Below are 19,802 nucleotides of genomic sequence, written 5' to 3'. Positions count from 1 at the left end.
GACCTTTATCAGAGAAACTTGCTGCAAAGATTCCCCCCCCAATTATCTGTATGCCTTCTAATTCTTACTAGATCAGATTTGTTTGTGTAGTAACTCTCTCATTTTATAAATGAGAAAGTTGTGCCCCAGAGGTCAAGTGACTGAGCTACGATCAAAAAGAAGCAGATCTAGAATTTGAACCCAGGCCCTCTAGTTTTATATTAGTTTGCTTTCTAGGGCAGCATATGGCTGGTAGGTGCTGGGAAGAGGGTAGGGATATTTGACCTGGGAGAGCTGGTGAGCTGGCATTATGATCAGGATAGGAACTCTCACAAGAACACAGACTAGGAGGAAAACGGAACAAAAGTACCAGCAAACATTTCCCATTTCTTTGTCTCCAGTGATATACTTATGATTAATTTTAAAATTCAGATCAAATTAGTAAACATTTATTAGGCCTCTACTATGTACAAGACAAAAATACATTAAAATAGTAAAGAGGTATTTTAAAGTAAATAGAATCACAAAGCTTGTTTTCCATTTTTTTTAATGTTGTAATATTTAAACAAACCCTTCAGAAACATTTTTCAATATGACACAATAGAGTCTGTATGTATGTGTGTTTTAAATACAAATTATGAAGAAAAAAACCTAATTATTAGTTCCAAGGAGTCACAGAAAGTCTTTTCAAAAAATTTTATTTACAGTTATAATCCTCCCTCCAACTTCTCCCCCACCTATTGAGTAAGCAAGGAAAATAATAATTATACATACTAAGTCATGCAAAAACTATTTCCACATTAGCTATGTTACAAAAGAAAAAAATGCAAAAATATAAAGTGAAATATGCTTCAGTCTGTATTCAGAATTCATCAGTTCTCTCTCTGGAAGGAGACAGCATTTTTCATCATGATGAACTCTTTGGAATTGTCATGGATTACTATCTTGATCAGAGTAGCTAAGTTTTTTACAGTTGAAGAGTACTACATTATTGCTCTTATATAATGTTCTTCTAGTTCTGCTTACTTCTCTTTGCATCAGTTTGTATAAGACTTCCCAGGTTTTTCTGAAATCATCCCCTTCATCATTTCTTATAGCACAACAGTATTCTATCACAATCATATACCACAACTTGTTCAGCCATTCTTCAGTTGATGGGCAACCCCTCAGTTTCCAATTCTTTGCCATCACAAAAAAGAGCCGCAATAAATATTTTTGTAAATGAGGGTCCTTTTCCTTTCTCTTTGATCTCTTTGGGGTACAGGGCTAGTAATAGTAGTTATTGTTTGTCCTTCATTCTTGAAGAGGACCATGAGATGAGGAAGATGATTCCATGACTTGCAAATGAATTGGATTTAAGTGAGGGAGGGCTGTGCAAAGTCACCAACCTCACTTTCTCCTCCGGAGCCATCTGGGTCCAGTGGCAAGGTGTAGATCAGGAAGACTAGAGATAGCCCCCTGCCTGCTTGAAGAAAGACCTCGAAGATAGGATGCTATCTTGGGCTTCCAAGCCACAGGTCCATGTTACAGATCAAATTTATGACAATGGCTTTTTAGTACTTGTCAATACTCCTGAATGGAGTCTCTGACACTGCCAATGCTTTCTTAAGTGCAGTGTGATGTACAATCAAGAGAAACAGTGGAGAATGCAGAAAATTATATATTTGCTTGGTCAAAGGGTATGTACAGCTGTATAGCCCTTTAGACATTGTTCCAAATTGTTCTTCAGAATGGTTAGACCAGTTCACAACTTCACCAAACATGCATTAGTGTCCCTGCTTTTCCATATCCCTTTCAGCATTGTCACTTTCCTTCTGTGTCATCTTAGCCAATATGATTGGTATGAGGTGGTACCTTAGGGTTGTTTTAATTTGCCTTTCTTTAAGTATTCATGATTTAAAGCATTCTTTTTTTGTATTATCAATTGCTATGATTTCTTTTTCTGAAAAAATATGTGTTCATAAACTTTGTCCATTTATCAATTGGGTAATGACTCTTCTTTTTATAAAGTTGGCTCAGTTCCCTATAAATTTAAGAAATGAGATCTTTATCTGAGAAACTTATAAAATCCCCCCCCATTTCTTGCTTTTCTTCTAATTTTGACTGCATTGGTTTTGTTTGTGCAAATCTTTTTTGACTTAATGTAATCAAAATTATCTAATTTTACCTCCAGTGATCCTCTCTCTCTCTCTCTCTCTCTCTCACTCTCTCTCTCTCTCTCTCTCTCTCTCTCTCTCTCTCTCTCTCTCTCTCTCTCTCTCTCTTTTATTCGGTCATAAATTCTTCCCTTATCCATAGTTCTGACAAAGTATTTTTTCTATGCCCCTTCAATTTGCTTATGATATCATCCTTTATGTCTATCATATACTCATTTTGAGGTTATCTTGGTATATAGCGTGAGATGTCTATACCTAGTTTCTGCTAGACTGCTTTCCAGTTTTCCCAACAGTCTTTGCACAATCACTGAGTTCTTGCCCCAATAGCTTAGATTATTGGGTTTATCAAACACTACGTTACTGTGGTCACTTACTTCTGTGTATTGTATGTCTCATATACTCCATTGATTAACCATTCTATTTCTTATCTACTACCAGATTATTTTGATAATTACTACTTTGTAGTGTAATTTGAAATAAGGTACTGCTTAGGCTTCTGTCCTTGGTTTGTTTTTGTTTTTTTCATTGGCAACCTTTTGGTCCTCCAGGTGAATTTTATTATTTTTCCTAGCTCTATAAAATAATTCTTTGGTAGTTTGATTGGTATGGCACTGAATAAGTACATTAATTTAGATAGTGTTGTCATTTTAGTTATATTGGCTTGCCTTGCCCATGAGCAATTAATGCTTCTCCAGTTGTTTGGATCTGGTTTGATCTGTGCCCCAGAAAGCCTTAAAACAACTGATCAAGGGGAGTGGTGGGCAAAGTACAGGGCCAGGGAGATCATCCCAATTTGCCACACTTTGGCAGCAGTTTTGATGCCATGTGATTAATATAAAATATTAATTGTATTTATTTAGTAAGTTTCTCTGCAGACCACAAACAATTTCATGATTCAGCAAACTTTTTTTAAAGGGCTAACTATGTTCAATACACTCTTCTAGGTTCTGGAGATAAAAAGACCCATACAAAATAAGACTCTGGCCAACAAGCACCTTACATCCTGTTGAGAGTCAAAGGTCCTCTACAGCATGTATACAGAGAGGTAAGTAAAAGATAACTGGAAACAAGTAAGGAGCAGCTAAGGGGATCAAAAAAGGATTCTCATAGGAGGTGGTACCTGAATTGAGCCTCAAAGTTAATAAAGAGAGATTACATTTTAGGCATAGGGTACAGCCAGTTCAAGGACATGGAGACATGCTTCCCATCTCCTGACAGGCATGTGACAGACTTAGGGTATAGCCTGAGATGTATTTTTTGGATATGGCCAATGCAGGAATTTGTTGCGCTTTCCTATGAATATTTGTTACAAGTGATTTGTTTGTTTATTGTTGTTTTGGGAGTGACAGGAATAGATTTTGTTTGATTAAAAAATTAAATTAAAAAATAACAAAAGGAAATGAAAATCGAAAATAGAGTGTTAAGTCTGGGTAACAACAAATAGGTCAAATTTACTGAAACATAGAGTGTGTGAAGGCTAATAATAATGGAAAAGCAGTTGGGAGCCAATCTGTGGAGGGCTTTACATGGCAGGTGGAGAAATTTACATTTCATCCTAGAAGGAGCAGGGAGTCATTGAAAATTTCTTAACAAATACTTTAGGCAGATTAGTCTGTCAGCTATGTTGAGAATGGATTCTAGAGGGGAGAAACTGGAAACAGAAAGGTCAATTAGGAGGGTATTATAATAGATGAGGCATACAATAGATGAGGCAACAGGTGATGGGGGCCTGAATTATGAGAGTAGCCATTTCAGTGGAAAGAAGGGGACTGAGGCAAGAGATACTGTGGGGATAGAATCATAAAGACTTGATAGTTGATTGAATATGGAGGTTAAGGGAGTGCAAAGATATGAGGATTGCTACAAGGTCCTGAAAATGAGTGACTAGAAAAATGCTAGTATCCTCAATAAAAACAGGAAAATTTGGAAGAGAGATAGGTTTAGAAAAGAAATGCATACTACTACCATGGCCATGCTGCTGCTGCTGCTATGTGAGTCTAGGAAGCCTTGCTAGCTCCCTTCTCTCCTCTTGTCCTCTCTTTTCTCTCCTTAAAACTCTCTTTTAGTTTAAAAAATGGTGCCCTCTAGTCCTGTTCTCATGCTAGCTTCTTCTCTTCCAGAGCATGAAGAAATATAACTTTCAGGGTCTTTTGCAATTTAGGCCCTCTGAGAAAAGGACTGTTACACCTATACGTGTACATCCTATCTTCTTCATTAAAGCTTAAGCTCATTGAGGGCAGGAACTGTTTTCACTTGTTAATTTGCATCTCCAGTATTTAGAACAGTGCTTGGCACATAGTAAGCAGTTAATAAATGCTTATTAATTGACTAAAGAGAAGACTCAATAGCATGGGGCAGGGAGGAAGATATATCCAGAAATAAAGATGATTTAAAATAGAAAGCATCAGACTTAAGGAAACATGGTGTGATGGGGGGGGAAGCATTGGTTTAGAGGCATAGGACCTGGATTCAAACCCTGAATCTGCTACATATTACTTTTGTGAACAAATTGCTTAAAATATCTGGACCTCTGTTTCCCCTTTTCTTTTCTTTCGTTTTTTTTGGTGAAGCAGTTGGGGTTAAGTGACTTGCCCAAGGTCACACAGCTAGCAAGTGTTATGTGTCTGAGGCCAGATTCGAACTCAGGTTCTCCTGACTCCAGGGCCAGTACTCTATCCACTGCGCCACCTACCTGCCCCTTGTTTCTCCACTTGTAAGATACATTGTAGCCCAAAGTATGCAAATAAAACATTTTTTTAAAAAAAAGGAAAGAAAGAGAAATTGACCTGAGGTTCTAGAAGCTGAAGACCATATGGCCTGTGGAAAGGTAAGGTTGAGGTACACAGGGATGATCGTATCTAGTTAAGCAGCAGGAGAAATTATTTTCACCTCAACAGACAGAAATTTTGAATCACTAAGATAACGGGGACAGGAAATAGGGATCTTCTGGCTATAGGATAGAGAAAAAGCCAGTTGATCAGACAGTGTCCAGGGTCCTGTGATGACTCATCTTAGAGTTGGTGTGAAGGTGACGAGTTAGTTATATTAATTTAAAAATGAAAATGAAAACTGGCAAACTTCTCCTCTTTAACATTAAGGTTACTTTGGTTTTTTAAATAGAAACAATCCACTTCACACCTAGACCGATTTAAAGCAGAAAGCATCTTTGCTTTCAATTATGTGTAATTTTCATTTCATGTCATCAGTGGGGAACATGTCCCCAAACTGCAATTATGGATATTTGACAGGCCTTTTTTCCCTGATAACCCAAAATCAGAAATTAAATCATTGTACTTCAAAACTAACTCCATGTAATTCATTAATTTATAATTAGAGAAAAATTAATCTCCTGGTCACTGTAAATGTTAAAAGGAGTTCAGAAAGAGGTTGTTCTTTGTAGCATAGACGTTGCCAGCCTTTGAAAAAAATTTTGAGCTGAGATTTAGCTGCAATGTCACTAACATTCTAGGGTTCAAATTAGGTGTTCTAAAGTAACTTGCCTGATTTAATTTGGCTTTAGTTTGATTTTAATGCTCATGCAAATTCTTCTCTATTGTGTCAGGGTGTTTTTTCCCATGACAATTACATTATTATTAATAGGCCTTATTTCAAACTTTAAAGCACTATACCTGTGCAAGGTGTTAATTTCATTATTTTATCCCTATCTGGGATGAAGCGGTAAGCTGTAGTAGAAAGAATGTTAAATTTGGCATTGAGTGCTGAGCTGGAATCTAGGCTTTGCTATCATTCAGTCTTGCTTCAGTCATGTCTGTCTTCCTGTGATCCCATCTGAGGTTTTCTTGGTAAAGATACTGGAGTAGTTTTCCATTCCCTTCTCCAGCAAACAGGATTAAGTAACTTGTCCCAGGTCACACAGCTAGTAAGTGTCTGAGGTCAAATTTGAACTCAGGAACATGAGTCTTTCTAACCTCTGGCCTAGTACTCTATCCACTGCGCCACCTAGCAGCCCATTAACTCTATGACTTTGGGCAAATCGTTTGCCCTCTTTGGACCTCAGTGTCTTCATCCATAAAATTAGGGGTTGAATTAGGTGATCTCCAAGGATCCTATGGATCCTATAACTAAGTTAGGAGCTCAGAGTGGCATGTTAACTCCTGAGGTGGGTAAGCAATATCCATTCAGTGCATTGCTTCTGGTTATTATTAAGGAACATGTGTAAGAAGGAAGAATTTAGCTGCATAATACATATTAAACATGTATACTGTGCTAGATATGTGTTGAGGGCCAGCTCTAAGAGTCCAATCTGGGTTTAAGATCCAGGACAGAGTTTGACTCTTGCCCAGGCTTAACCTACAGGGCTCAGTCATTTAGGAAGCAGGGCTCTCCAAATCTCCCCCTGCAAGGGAGGTTCCTGAGACATTTCTTCTCACTCTTCGAACCTTAGATTTACACATTCACTCCTCTATGCAGGTGGTGCCAAGGCACCTGGGAAAGACTTGGAAAATACAACCCAATCTAGGAACCCTGATAATGAGGAAATGTATGTTGTCACATCCTCAGCAGATGTTTGGGGGAGTATCTCACGGGAAGGACTCTTTGAAGTTAGGCTAGATTTTTTCTATATACCCTGTACCCTCAGATGAATAAACTGAGTCAGTCTTTACTGCTCCGCCTGGCCCACCTCTCACATTTATTTTGAGCCTTCCTGTTTGGTGCACTATCTGTTGCTGGCAACAGGTATGATACACAACAAAGAAAAATATAGCCCTTATTTTCCCAAAGTGAATGCTGTCTCTAGAAGAAAAAAATAATTACAATGAATAAATAAATCATCTTTATTTTCTTCTTGTACAATAGTGTTTTGGTTTTTTTTTCTCTTCAAGGCTGAGATCAAGCATGACCTCTTTTGACATCTTTCCTGATTTCCCCAGCTTTTACTCTCTCTTTCCCCAACAATTATTGTGTATCTCTTTGTATTCAGGGTGTCCCAAAAGTCTTTAAGCTATTAAAGCTTAAAACTGCATTAATGCTTTTAGGACACCCTGAATAAACTACATTTGTTTAATCTCTGAATGGGATGTCTCTCCCCAGTATAAGTATTCTTAATCTTTTTTTTTTCTTTTTTGTGTCATGGATCCCTTTGGAGATCTGGTTTTCAGAATAATGTTTCAAATGCATATAACACAATACATAGGGAAAGGAAACCAAATGTATTGAAAAATAGTTGCCTAAATAAAAAAGAAATAAAATAAAGTTTACAGACCCCAGGATAAGAACCCCTTTTGTATTTGTTTTCCCAGTATCAAGCAAAAAACTACCTAAACCTCCATTTAAAGACAATTCAGGAGCCCAGCCAACTCTCCATTCCTCACCAGTCCAACCTCATTCTTTGGATTGAGTCCACCATCATCATGCCTCCAAGCTGGGTACCTCTCTTCCCCTTCCCCCACCCCCACTACTTACTCCACCTTTTGCAGCTTCCTTTTGTGTGTTGCTTTCCATCATTAGATCATAAACTCCTTCAGGGCCTGGATGATCATTTTTTTACTTAAATGTATCCCCAGCTATTAGCATAATGGCCAGCACATAGTAGGCACTTAACAAATATTTACTGTAGTGTATTGATAAACAAGATATTCGATATGACTCCTGTGATGGCAATGTAAATAAAATGCATCTGAATAAACCTACGATCTTTTGACAAGAAATATGGAGAAAACTTTAAATGAGGGAGAGTAAGATGTCTCAAATTGTTTTAGGCAGAATGTGATATGCTGACCCACATCTAGTCACAAAATTCCTCAGAAATGCAGATTTCAGCAATTTTGAGACATGCCCAGTAAGCCTTTTAAGTTGTAAAAGATATGAAAGAAACAAAATCTCATTCCTTAATATGTATTTTTGTAAAATGTGATTGCCATTTCCCTTACGCATAAAGAATATCACTACATTGGGTTATGGAATGTTTTCATCCATTTTCAAAAAATAATAAGTGTTAGAACGCTGAAGATTGGAAAGTAGACCACACATTGTAGTACCATTACTTTTAGAAAAAATGAAAGATACCTTAGGATTATCCCAAATGGACAGTTTAATTTAGTTTGTGGGGGAAATAGATACATTTTTTAACATTGCAGAAAGGGGAGGATGTATAAGGAATGCTGAAAGATAACAAAAGTTCAAGAAAGAACATTATGTTTTAGTTATCGTTACAAACTCTGAAACTCTACCAAGAGTTTCCCTAAAGACCAAAAGGAGAAGATAAAGAGAGGCTCTGGAGGATTTCAGAGTTCCACATTTAGGGCTGCTCTCATAAATGTCAGGGGTTAAATGAATTTTGGATTCCAGATAGCAGGGGCTGAAGTGTAGGGGATAGACTAAGGGGCTTGGAGGGCCTGGCTTCAAATGGCAAGTCATCTAAAACTCAGGCAATAAGCCCTGGACTTATCTACTAAAACAGTTTGCATCCTTCTTGGGGAAGGGAGATCTCTAATCAGAGGAAATCATAGATCCTTCCTGTAGATAACAAGCCAAAAGATCAATGCTTTCTAGAAACCAAAATGATCTCTCAAGTAAAAGCTTCATCCAGAGGTGTCAAACAAGCAGTCGGTGCTATGTCCTTTGATGCAGTCTTAACCAGATTAAAATGTCATTGGGAAATATTTTTTTTAAATGAATAAAAATACAATAAAGCAAATAATTTTAATTTCAATTAATTAATTTTAATTAATTTAAAAAGTCAATTTGCGGCCCTATGGATTCTTATGCATGGTTTGGTGCTCTATTTCCATTTGAGTTTGACACCACTGGAAATTTTCATTTATTCATTGCATTCTTATTGGATGTCAGATTCTTTAGTGTAAATTATGAAAGGAGGTAGAAGGTATATACTCTGCATGTAAGGATTTTTGGGAGCAGGGAAAAACTTTAAATGTAGGGTGCCTAGGAGGGTTCTCTTTCACCTCCATATTTTGGACTTTTAGAAATAAGTCTCAGAGGCAGGGCCAAGATGGTGGAATAAAAGCAGTAACTTGCTTGAGCTCTCGCCCAAACCCCTCCAAATACCTATAAAAAATGACTCTAAAGAAATTCTAGAGCAGCAGAACCCACAAAAAGACAAAGTGAGACAAAATTCCAGCCCAAGACAACCTGGATGGTTGATTGGAAAGGTCTGTTGCACTGGGCTGGGAGAGGAACACAGTTGAGCCTGGGTGTACCAACAAAGACCAGGCCTTAGCAATCCTGGAACAGTCCTCAGGGGACTGAATCATTGGCAGCTGTGGTGGTTTCCAGACTTCTCAACCCACAAATGCCAAAGACAACTTAGAAAGTCAGTAGGAAAGGTCAGACCTGGGTAAGAGAGGAGCCCAGTAAGGTTCCAGCCCTAGCATAGCCCTGGGGCCACTGTGGTCCTGGGCAGTCCTGAGGTAAGAAGGAGCACTGGCATTGCAAAGTTTGTGGCCACAGTAGAGAAGGAATCCTCCTCACAGTTCAAAGGCAAAAAAGAGTGCTTGTGGTCACTCATAGACCACAGCACAGGCCAGGAAAAGAGTAAACACCTCGCCCTTGATCATAACACCTTGGAACAACTGAACATTTACAGGCCCCTAGAAGTATCTCTGAAAACAGCTGCACAAAACACCTGAAGCTTGGAACAGAACACCCTCCACACTGGAAGCAGACCCCTACATTAACAGAGTTAAAAAGTCAAGGAGCAACTAAGTGGTGCAGGGAGGGGCAGCTAGGTGGCACAGTGGATAGAGCACTGGCCCTGGCTTCAGAAAGACCTGAGTTCAAATCTGGCCTCACATATACCTATTAGCTGTGTGACCCTGGGCAAGTCACTTAACCCCATTGCCTAGCCAAAAAAAAAAAAAAAAAAAGAAAAGGAAGAAAGAAAAGTCATGCTGGAACATGAGCAAATAGCAGGAAAAAAAACAGACTGTGGAATCTTACTTAGGTGACAAAGAAGATCAAAAGATACAACCAGAAGAAGATAACAAAGTCAAAGCTCCTACATCCAAAGCCTCCAAGAAAAATATGAATCAGTTCCAAGCCATGGAAGAGCTCAAAAAGGGATTTGAAAAGTGAAAGAAGTAGAGGAAAAATTGGGAAGAGAAATGAGAGTGATGCAACAAAACGATGAAAAACGAGTCAACAGCTTGCTAAAGAAGACCCAAAAAAATACAGAAGAAAATAATACCTTAAAGAATAGCCTAACCCAAATGGCAAAAGAGGTTCAAAAAGCCAAAGAGGAGAAGAATGCCTTAAAAAGCAGAATTAGCCAAATGGAAAAGGAGGTCCAAAAGCTCACTGAAGAAAATAATTCCTTAAAAATTAGAATGGAGCAAATGGAAGTTAATGACTCTATGAGAAATCAAGAAATTATAAAACAAAACCAAGAGAATGAAAAAAATAGAAGACAATGTGAAATATCTCATTGGAAAAACAACTGACCTGGAAAATAGATCCAGGAGAGAGAATTTAAAAGTCACTGGACTACCTGAAAACCATGATCAAAAAAAAAAAAAAGAGTCTTCACATCATCTTTCAAGAAATTATCAAGGAAACCTGCCCTGATATTCTAGAACCAGAGGCTAAAATAGAAATGGAAAGAATTCGCCAATCCCCTCCTGAAAGAGATCCCAAAAGGAAGATGTCTAGGAATATTGTAGCCAAATTCCAGAGTTCCCAGGTCAAGGAGAAAACATTGCAAGCAGCCAGAAAGAAACAGTTTAAGTATTGTGGAAACACAATTAGGATAACACAAGATTTAGCAGCTTCTACATTAAAGTACCAGAGGGGTTGGAATATAATATTCTGGAGGTCAAAGGAGCTAGGATTAAAACCAAGAACAACCTACCCAGTAAAACTGAGTATAATCCTTCGGGGGGGGGGGGAAATAGACACTCAATGGAATAGAGGACTTTCAAGAAATCTTGATTCAGAGCTGAGTAGAAAATTTGACTTTCAAATACCAGACTCAAGAGAAGCATGAAAAGGTAAACAGGAAAGAGGAATCATAAGAGATTTATTAAAGTTGGATTGTTTACATTCCTACATGGAAAGATGATATTTGTAACTCATGAGACCTTTCTCAGTATTAAGGTACTTGGAGAGAATATATATATAGACAGAGGGCAGAGGGTGAGTTGAATATGAAGGGATGCTATCTAAAAAATAAAATTAAGGGGTGAGAGAGGATTGTACTGGGAGAAAGAGAAAGAAAGAGGTAGAATGGGCTAAATTATCTCACATAAAAGAGGCAAGAAAAGCTTTTACAGTGGAATGAAAGAGGAAGGAGGTGTGAGAGAGAATGAGTGAATCTCATTCTCATTGGATTTGACTTATGGAGGGAATAACACACACACACACTCAATTGGATTTGGAAATCTAACTTACCTTACAGAAAAATAGGGGGAAAAGAGATAAGAGAGGGGGGTGGATTGATACAAGAGAGGACAGATTGGGGGAGGGGGTAATTAGAAGCAAACAGGGGGGACAGAGTCAAAGGAGAGAATAGAATAGATGGAGGGAGGCATAGGATGGAGGGAAATACAGTTAGTCTTTCACAACATGACTATTATAGAAGTGTTTTGCATGACTACACATGTGTAACCTGTATCAAATTGCTTGCCTTCTCAATGAGGGTGGGGATGGAGGAAGGGAGAGAATTTGGAACTCAAAGTTTTTAAAATGAATGTTAAAAATTGTTTTTACATGCAACTGGGAAATAAGATATACAGGCAATGGGGTACAGAAATCTATCCTGCCCTACAGGAAAATAAAAGGGGAAGAGGATAAAAGAAGGGGGAGGTATGATAGAAGGGAAGGCAGATTGGGGGAAGGGGTATTCAGAATGCACACCATCTTGGGGTGAGGTGAGGGGCAAGATGGGGAGAAAAATTTGGAATTCAAAATCTTGTGGAAGTGAATATTGAAAACTAAAAATAAATTAACTAATAAAAAAATAAATAAGCTTCATCACCATATGGATTATAATTAGTATTTCCATCATCAGTATCATTATATTGTTAGACAAGCTCCACAACAGAATGCACCAATGGCTCCAGTGTCGTGTGTGTGTGTGTGTGTTTGTGTGTGTGTGTGTGTGTGTATGTATAGGTGGAATTAATCATGCTGCCCTTCTCTGAAGTGTTATATTCATTCATATGATACCCACTTTAAACAGTGCCCAACTATCTGCTTGCTACAAGCTACAAATATGTATGATGCTTCATGTAATCACAGTTTAAGCTATTCTGTATGCTAGCTGATGCTAATCTTCTCACATGATCAAAATACTTATGAAACCAAGAAAGGCAGAAGGAACCCACAAACAATCTGGCTTAGTTAAAAATATTGGGCTATAAATGAATGTGTGAAAGAGAAGAACACCAGAGGTGAAACTGTAAATCAGAGGACGTTGGGAGAAAAATCATGCCTGGCTTCTAGAAGTGGAGAAGAGCTGTGTTATCTGATTCACCAAATCCTTATCAACTCTTTCTATGGAGAGTGATAATTTTGCAGATAATTTGTCCCATTCTTTAAATCTGAGGATAACTGGGAAACCAAAAGTACCTCACACACAGCAAGCACACTATAAACATTTGTTAAATGAAAAGAATGAAGAAATTAATATTGCTCTTTTTAAATGTTTTTTCTCAATTACATGTAAACAAAAAATTTAACATTTGTTTTTATTAAATTTTGAGTTTCAAATTCTCTCCTTCTCTTCCTCTTTCTCCTCTCTCCTCCTTGAGAAGGTAAGAAATTTGATACAGATTAAACAAGTGGAGTCATGCAAAACATTTCCTATTAAGTATGTTGCAAAAGAAAATGCAGACCAAAAAAACAAGAATAATAAAGAAAATTTTAAAAGTATGTTGCAGTCTGTATTCAGATGCCATCATTTCTTTCTCTAGAGATGGATAGCTTTTTTTTTTATCATAAATCCTTCAGAATTATTTTGGATCATCGTGTTTCTGAAAATAGCTAAGTCATTCATAGTTGATCATTGTACAATGTGGCTGTTACTGTACACAATGTTCTCCTGGTTCTGCTTACTTCACTTTGCATCATTTCATGTAAGTCTTCCCAGGTTTTTTCTGAAACCATCCCTTTCATAATTTATTATGCACAGTAGTTTTCCATCATAATCGTCTACCACAACTTGTTCAGCCATTCCCCAATTGATGGGCATTGCTTTGATTTCCAATATTTTGTCACCACAAAAAGAGCTGCTATAAACAATTTTGTACATATAGGTCCTTTTCCTTTTCCTTTCCCTTTGATTTCTTTGGGGTACAGACCTAGTAGTGGTATCACTAGGTTAAAGGGTATGCATAATTAATTTCATACTTTTGGGGCATAGTTCCAAATTGCTCTTATTTTTAAAAAGATTTATTGCATATTCAAAACTTGTTACAACTCTATAGTTAAGATAAAACCCTAGGTGGACAAGAGACTATGAAGAAAAATCACTGAATTGAGAGTTAAGAGAACTGCATTCTAGTTCCAACATTATCACTAATTAGTGATTAGTAATGTTAATTGTAATGTTAATGTTAGTAATGTTAAACTAATAACTAATCTAAACTATGATAAGACATAAATTCCTTTGACCCTAGTTTCCTCATTTGCATGAGGTTAGACTTGGTGACGTTTGAGGGTTTTTCTGGCTATTAACAGTCTCAGACTCAGAGAGCTCAGGTTCAAATCCTGATTCTGCCCCTTATCAAGTGCACGACTTTGGGCAAGCTACTTAAATTTGGTGAGGCTCTGTTTCTTCATCAGTAAAGTGAAGGGGTGAACTAGATGTCCTCTAAGGTCCATTATAGCTATTAACTCCTTGGTGTGTAAACTCCCTGTCTCGGTGCTGCTTCCAATCTAGCCATGTATCAGGTGGTGGTAGTAGTGGTATAGTCATGGACTCCATATTCTCTTTGGAACTCTATCCCCCAGAAGGCTGTGAATGAATTCATAGTATTTGGAACCTCTGAGTGTCAGGGACTTTTAAAGAGTTCCGGGAGGAAGCTTATGGACAAGACACTGGGTTTGTCTGCACAGGAAACCCCTGTACAATTTTGAAAACAGTCTTCTCAGGATGGGAGCTGAATAATCACTGAAACCTTGGATTATGGCTCTTGCTCTCATCAAGGTCCCAGTGAATGCCAGAGCTCAGGATGCACTGGCAATTTTCTGCTTGTGTCCTACTCTTTCCATGCTTCTCCAACATCTCTTATTTTGTGAAATGTGTGCTAAAGCCAATTGTTAGATTTTAATTTAACAATTGACAGTAATTAACACCTCTGAAATCAGTGAAATGATACATATCAGGGCTTGATTTGTTGTTTTGTTGATTGTCTAGACTTGAGAAAGTGATGAAGAAAATGTTAAAAAAAAACATATTAAACTTAAAAGTCTGTCTCTCTACACTTTTTTTTCCTGGAGAGCTAAGTGTTAAATTTTTACCTGCATACCACTAGATGCCCCCCAGAACATTTTGCAACCTCCGTACTATTTAACAGGCAAATTACAAGCAGTATGTTGTAGTTAAGTAGAGAACTGGCTTCAGAGTTAAGACCTGGGTTTCAAATCCTACGTTTGACACGTATAACCTGTGTGACTCTGGGCAAGTCATTTAACTGCTCAACGTCCAAGAGAAGTTTCTAAGACTTTAAACTGGAAATTAGTTACTGATCTTCATTGGTAGAAGGAGTTTTTTTTACTTGGGAATTTCTTATAGTGAAGAAATCACAGATCTGTGATGCTTTCTTTCAGGATAAATATCTTTTTCCAGTGCCAGACATCATTCAAGGCCCAGAGTATAGAGAAAAAAATGAAATAGTCCTTGCCTTCAAAGAGCTTACATTCTCCCATGCTCAAAAGGTTTTTCATTCTATGAAATGAGACAGCTTTCCAAGGGATGTCATTCCAAAGAGAATTTGGCTTCCCTGGCAAGACACACCCCCTTTCACATGTCTGGTACACGATTCTGTTCTGTGCCTTTCTACTAATATTCCATAGAAAATATACCCAACTGGTTGGAGACTTTCCCTTGAGTCTTTTACTATTTTGAACATACTTGCTATCACTCAGTCTCATACGTGATTCCCATACTTCCTTTCTTCTCATGCATTTCCTTAATTATTTCTTTTATTTCAGTTTAAAAAAAATTCATTAGTGATAACAGAGATAACACGGTAATAGAAAATTGACAGCCAAGAGAACAAAAATAAATGGTTGTAATCTAGCTTTTGGCAAAGTAAAGGCTATTCAGATTCATAACTAGATTGCAGAACAATACAATTGAAAGAGAACTAGATTGGAGTTAAAGAGGCTGGCTTCAAATCCCAGTTCTGTAGCTTAATTCCTGATCTCAGTAACCACTTCTGTGTGATTTCTTGCCCCTGTCATAAAATGGGAGGGGTGGGCTAGATAATCCCTAAAATAAACTTTCCAGTCAGGTCAAAATCAACACCAGTCACAGATCCTTCACGTAGATAAGGCAAAAAAATGCTTACTAGAAACAAAAAAGATCATTAAAATAAGTGCTTCATTCAGAAGTGCCAAATGTGCAGCTGGTGCTATATTCTTGAGTTCAGCCTGAAATAGTTTGAAATGTAATTGAGAAATAGTTAACAAAATAAATAAAAATGCAACAAAACATAGATAATGTTGATTTGTGTTTTTTTTTTAAAGTTAATTTGAGCATCCCCCAGGGATCTTTATGTACAGTTTAGCCTCTATTTCTTTTTGAGTTCAACTGCTAACTTGGTGCTAGCATTTATACTAGGTACCAGGTATTTAAAAGAAAAAAAAAAAGGCAAACATAGTCTCCGCCCTCAAAGAGCATCATGTTTGAAGGGGAGAGACAGTATACAAACAACTGTTTTTGTACAAGAATATAAACAGGGTAAATTGGAGGAAAGTTGGGGATGAGTAAAAGGCTAGAAAGATCTCCTCTAGTTCTGGCTGGCTTTGAGCTGAGTTTTGAAGAAAGCCTGAAAAGGTAGGCGGCAGTGTTGAGGAGAAAGAGCCAGTGAAAATGTGGAAATATAGAGTTGGGAGGTAGTTTCATTTGAGGAATAGCAAGAAGGTCAGAATTTCCCAAAGGTCTCATGATGAAAGATGCTATCCACGTCTAGAGAAAGAACTGATGGAGTCTGAATGCAGATTGAAGCATACTATTTTTAAACTTTATTTTTCTTGGGGTTTTATTTTTGGTCTACGTTTTCTTTCACAACATGACTAATATAGAAATATCTTTCGCATAATTGCACGTGTATAATCTATATCATATTGCTTGCCTTCTCAGTGAGGGGGGTGGAGAGGAAGGGAGAGATTTGGAATGCAAAATTTTAGAAAAGGACTATTGCTAATATGACAGGAAAGGAAAATGATAAATGTTGGAGAAGATGTGGGAAAATTGGGACACTAATGCATTGCTGGTGGAGTTGTGAACTGATCCAACCATGCCAGAGAATAGTCTGAAACTATGCCCAAAGGGCAATGAAACTGTGCATATCCTTTGATCCAGCAGTACCACCACTAGTTCTGTATCCCAAAGAGGTCATAAAAAGGGGGAAAGACCTACATGTGCAAAAATATTTATATCAGTTCTTTTTATGGTGGTAAAGAAGTAGAAATTGAGGAAAGGCCCATCAACTGGGGAATGGCCAAACAAGTTGTGGTATATGAATGTAATGGATTCCTATTGTGCTATAAGAAATAATGAGCAGGCAGTTTTCAGAAAAATCTGGAAAGACTTACATGAACTGATGCTGAATGAAGCGAGCAGAACCAGAACATTGTACACAGTAACAGCAACATCGTGTGATGATCAACTGTGATAAACTTAGCTCTTCTCAGCAGTACAATGATACAAAACAATTCCAAAAGACTCATGATAGAAAATGTTATCTATCCACACACAGAGGAAGAACTATAGAATCTGAATGCAGATCAAAGTATATTATTTTCATTTTTTTTGTTTTCATAGTTTGTCCCTTTTGTTCTATTCCCTCTTTCACAACATGACTAATGTGGAAACATGTTTAACATGATTGCACATGTATAACCTATATCAGATTGCTTGCCATCTTGGGGGGAAGGGAGAAAAATTTGGAACTCAAAATCTTATAAAAATGGATGTTGAAAACTATCTTTATATGTAATTGGAAAATACTATTTATAAAAAATAATATTAAAAAATGCTTCTAGATGTAATTTGAAAAAATAAAATATTTACAAAAAATTTTAAAAAGAAGGCCAGTGTTGCTGGCCAGTAAAAAATAAGAAAACTAGAAAGATAAGAAAGGTCCAGAATGTAAAGGTCTTAAAAGCTAAACAGAGGAGGTTCTATTTTATTCAGTTTGTCATAAAGAGCCACTGGCATTTATTTTGTAGGGGAGTGGCATGTTCAGACTTGTAGTTTAGGGAGATCGTTGATATCTGAATGAAGGATGAACTGGAGTGTGGCAGGAAGAATGAGGCTGTTGCAATGGTCCAAGTGTGACAGGATAAGGACTGGCATGAGGGTGATGGCAGTGTCCAAGTTAAAAAGGAGACATATATATGAGAGATGTTGGGAAGGAAAATATGACAAGATTTTATAATTTATTACATGTGTGGGATATGGCAAGTGAAGAATCAAGGCTCAAACCTGGGTGACTTAGGGAATGGGGGTGTCCTCAAAAGTAACAGGGAAGTTCAGAAGAGGGGAGATTTTGAAAGGAAAGGTAATGAATTGTACATTTTGTATATAAATTCAAAAAACTATTTTCAGAATCTTGGGCTAAGTTCATTTTAAAATGAACAACGTTATTTATAGTTTTCACTTAGAGAATTTTGTTATGTAAAAATACACTACTATAAAAAATATAAAAATATGTCACCCCCCATTATAATATTATAAATCAGTTTCTCCAGGGTAATAGTAAGACAAGGTCAGGCCCACAATTGCGCAAATTTGGCTGAATGAGGCAGCAATGTGTGGTCATTATGCATTCCATAAAAAGTCATTGTCTTTATTTGGTTCTGTGCTTAAGACATACTGTCAGTCACCAATGCTTCTTGTTCTTCAATGCTATAGTATTTTCTTGACCTTGCTTTGTGTATGTTTCAGGTCTTTGGAAGAATCTTGGTGGTTTACACAAAGAAGAAAATGATCTCTTTGGCTCCTTGCCCCTATCTAGAGTTACTCTAGGAAATTTTTCTGATACATTTGTGACATATCTAGGAAAACAACTGTTTGCCTCAGTTTCCTCATCTGTAAAATGAACTAGAGAAGGAAACAGCAAACCGTTCTAGTATCTTTGCTCAAGAAAACCCCAAATGGGACCATGAAGAGTCATTCACGACTGAAACGACTAAACAACAACAAAACATATTTAGCATCTAAATTTCCCTAAATATAGATAGCAAGGGCCCTTGGCTCCTGTACAGACACTCAAGGTAAAATACTGACTTGGGGCAGCCTTCATTTTACCCGTTAGAAAATGTAGATGATGCAAAGCACTCATAGGAGTCCATAAACAGTAGACAAATAAATAAAACATTTAAATAACCCATTAGCTCCACCCTGTCTCCAGAAGAGAGAGGAACTGGGGATTTCTTTGAGGGCAATGCTTTGACATTCCCGTAAGTCCCTTGTTCCCACAGTATCCTTCATAGTCTTCCTAAGACTCATAATATCACCTTGTGGTTTAGATTTTCCCTAGAAGGTAAACACAATTGTGGGTTGCTGAACAAGCAATCTCTTTCCCATTGGGTCTGAACTACCCAAGTAATTCATTGGCTTTATTCTCCAAGAAAGCATCACACAGGAACTATAAGAATGAACCTCCTTTTTCTCCAAGGAGCATGCTGCATCAGGAAATATCTCTACAAAGACTCTTAATTTGTGGTTCATGAATTCTTTTTTTAATACTTGGACAACAATTTCAATATAATTGGTTTCCTTTTTAATTCCACACATTATATTTTATGCATTTGAAAACATTCTTCTGAAAAGAGGCCCACAAGTTTCACCAGACTGGCAAAGAGTCCACGACAAAGGGTATGCTGGGATTAGTTCAAATTGGCTCTCAGGTCTGATTGTTAAACTTTCAGTATGAGCATTTACACCTTGGAATGCGAAGAAAGGGGCTTGATTCATTATTTTGTTGTTTTAGATTTAAAGTAATTGAGAAAATGCTAATAATTCAGATTAAACCTAAAAGTGTATCATGTGTTTTTTTTTTATTTCCCAGAAAGTCTGTTAAGGCCTTTACTAGCACACCACTGTCCATGATAAACTTTTTTAAAAAAGTTAAAAACCCCTGATCTAGAAGGTTTGAAATTAGAAACTCTAGAACTCGGTATTTCTGCAGAGGTGCTCCCCAGAAAATCTTCCTTCCCTGACTAGAAGTATAGATTTCAGGATCACTTTACCTAGTCAGGCAAAATCCCCCCCACCCCAATCCTTCCACACAGGAATTAGGGTTTATGAACATTGTCCATAAACACTTGGGCCAACTACCAGCACATAACCACCTCTTTCATGTATTTTCTGTAAGTCTTTATCTACTGTACCTGGGAGGGGAGAAGAAACTACAAATGGGTATGGGTTCCCCGAATGCAGGTCTGCTCTGCTGCGTGCTGATTTGTTTAGAAAGCTGGTCTCACAGCTTACTTTCATAGACCACAGAAGGTCCTTTTTCT

General features: G+C 37.4%; 1 long non-coding RNA gene across 1 annotated transcript in view; it reads left to right on the top strand.

Annotated features, from left to right (window-relative positions):
• LOC110199957 (uncharacterized) overlaps positions 1-19,325 on the top strand; it is a 36,667-nt gene extending 17,342 nt beyond the window's left edge. The window contains exons 3-4 of the long non-coding RNA XR_013485723.1: positions 3,080-3,180; positions 18,226-19,325. This is a non-coding gene — a long non-coding RNA (uncharacterized LOC110199957). The remainder of the gene's footprint in view (positions 1-3,079; positions 3,181-18,225) is intronic.
• The last annotated feature ends 477 nt before the right edge of the window (positions 19,326-19,802 follow it).

This window comes from Phascolarctos cinereus, unplaced genomic scaffold (assembly GCF_003287225.1).
Source record: "Phascolarctos cinereus isolate Bilbo 61053 unplaced genomic scaffold, phaCin_HiC Scaffold_4;HRSCAF=312, whole genome shotgun sequence".
In the NCBI taxonomy this organism is placed as follows: Eukaryota; Metazoa; Chordata; class Mammalia; order Diprotodontia; family Phascolarctidae; genus Phascolarctos; species Phascolarctos cinereus.
Note: the sequence above shows the minus strand (reverse complement) of the source record. Positions and strands in the feature narration are given on the sequence as shown.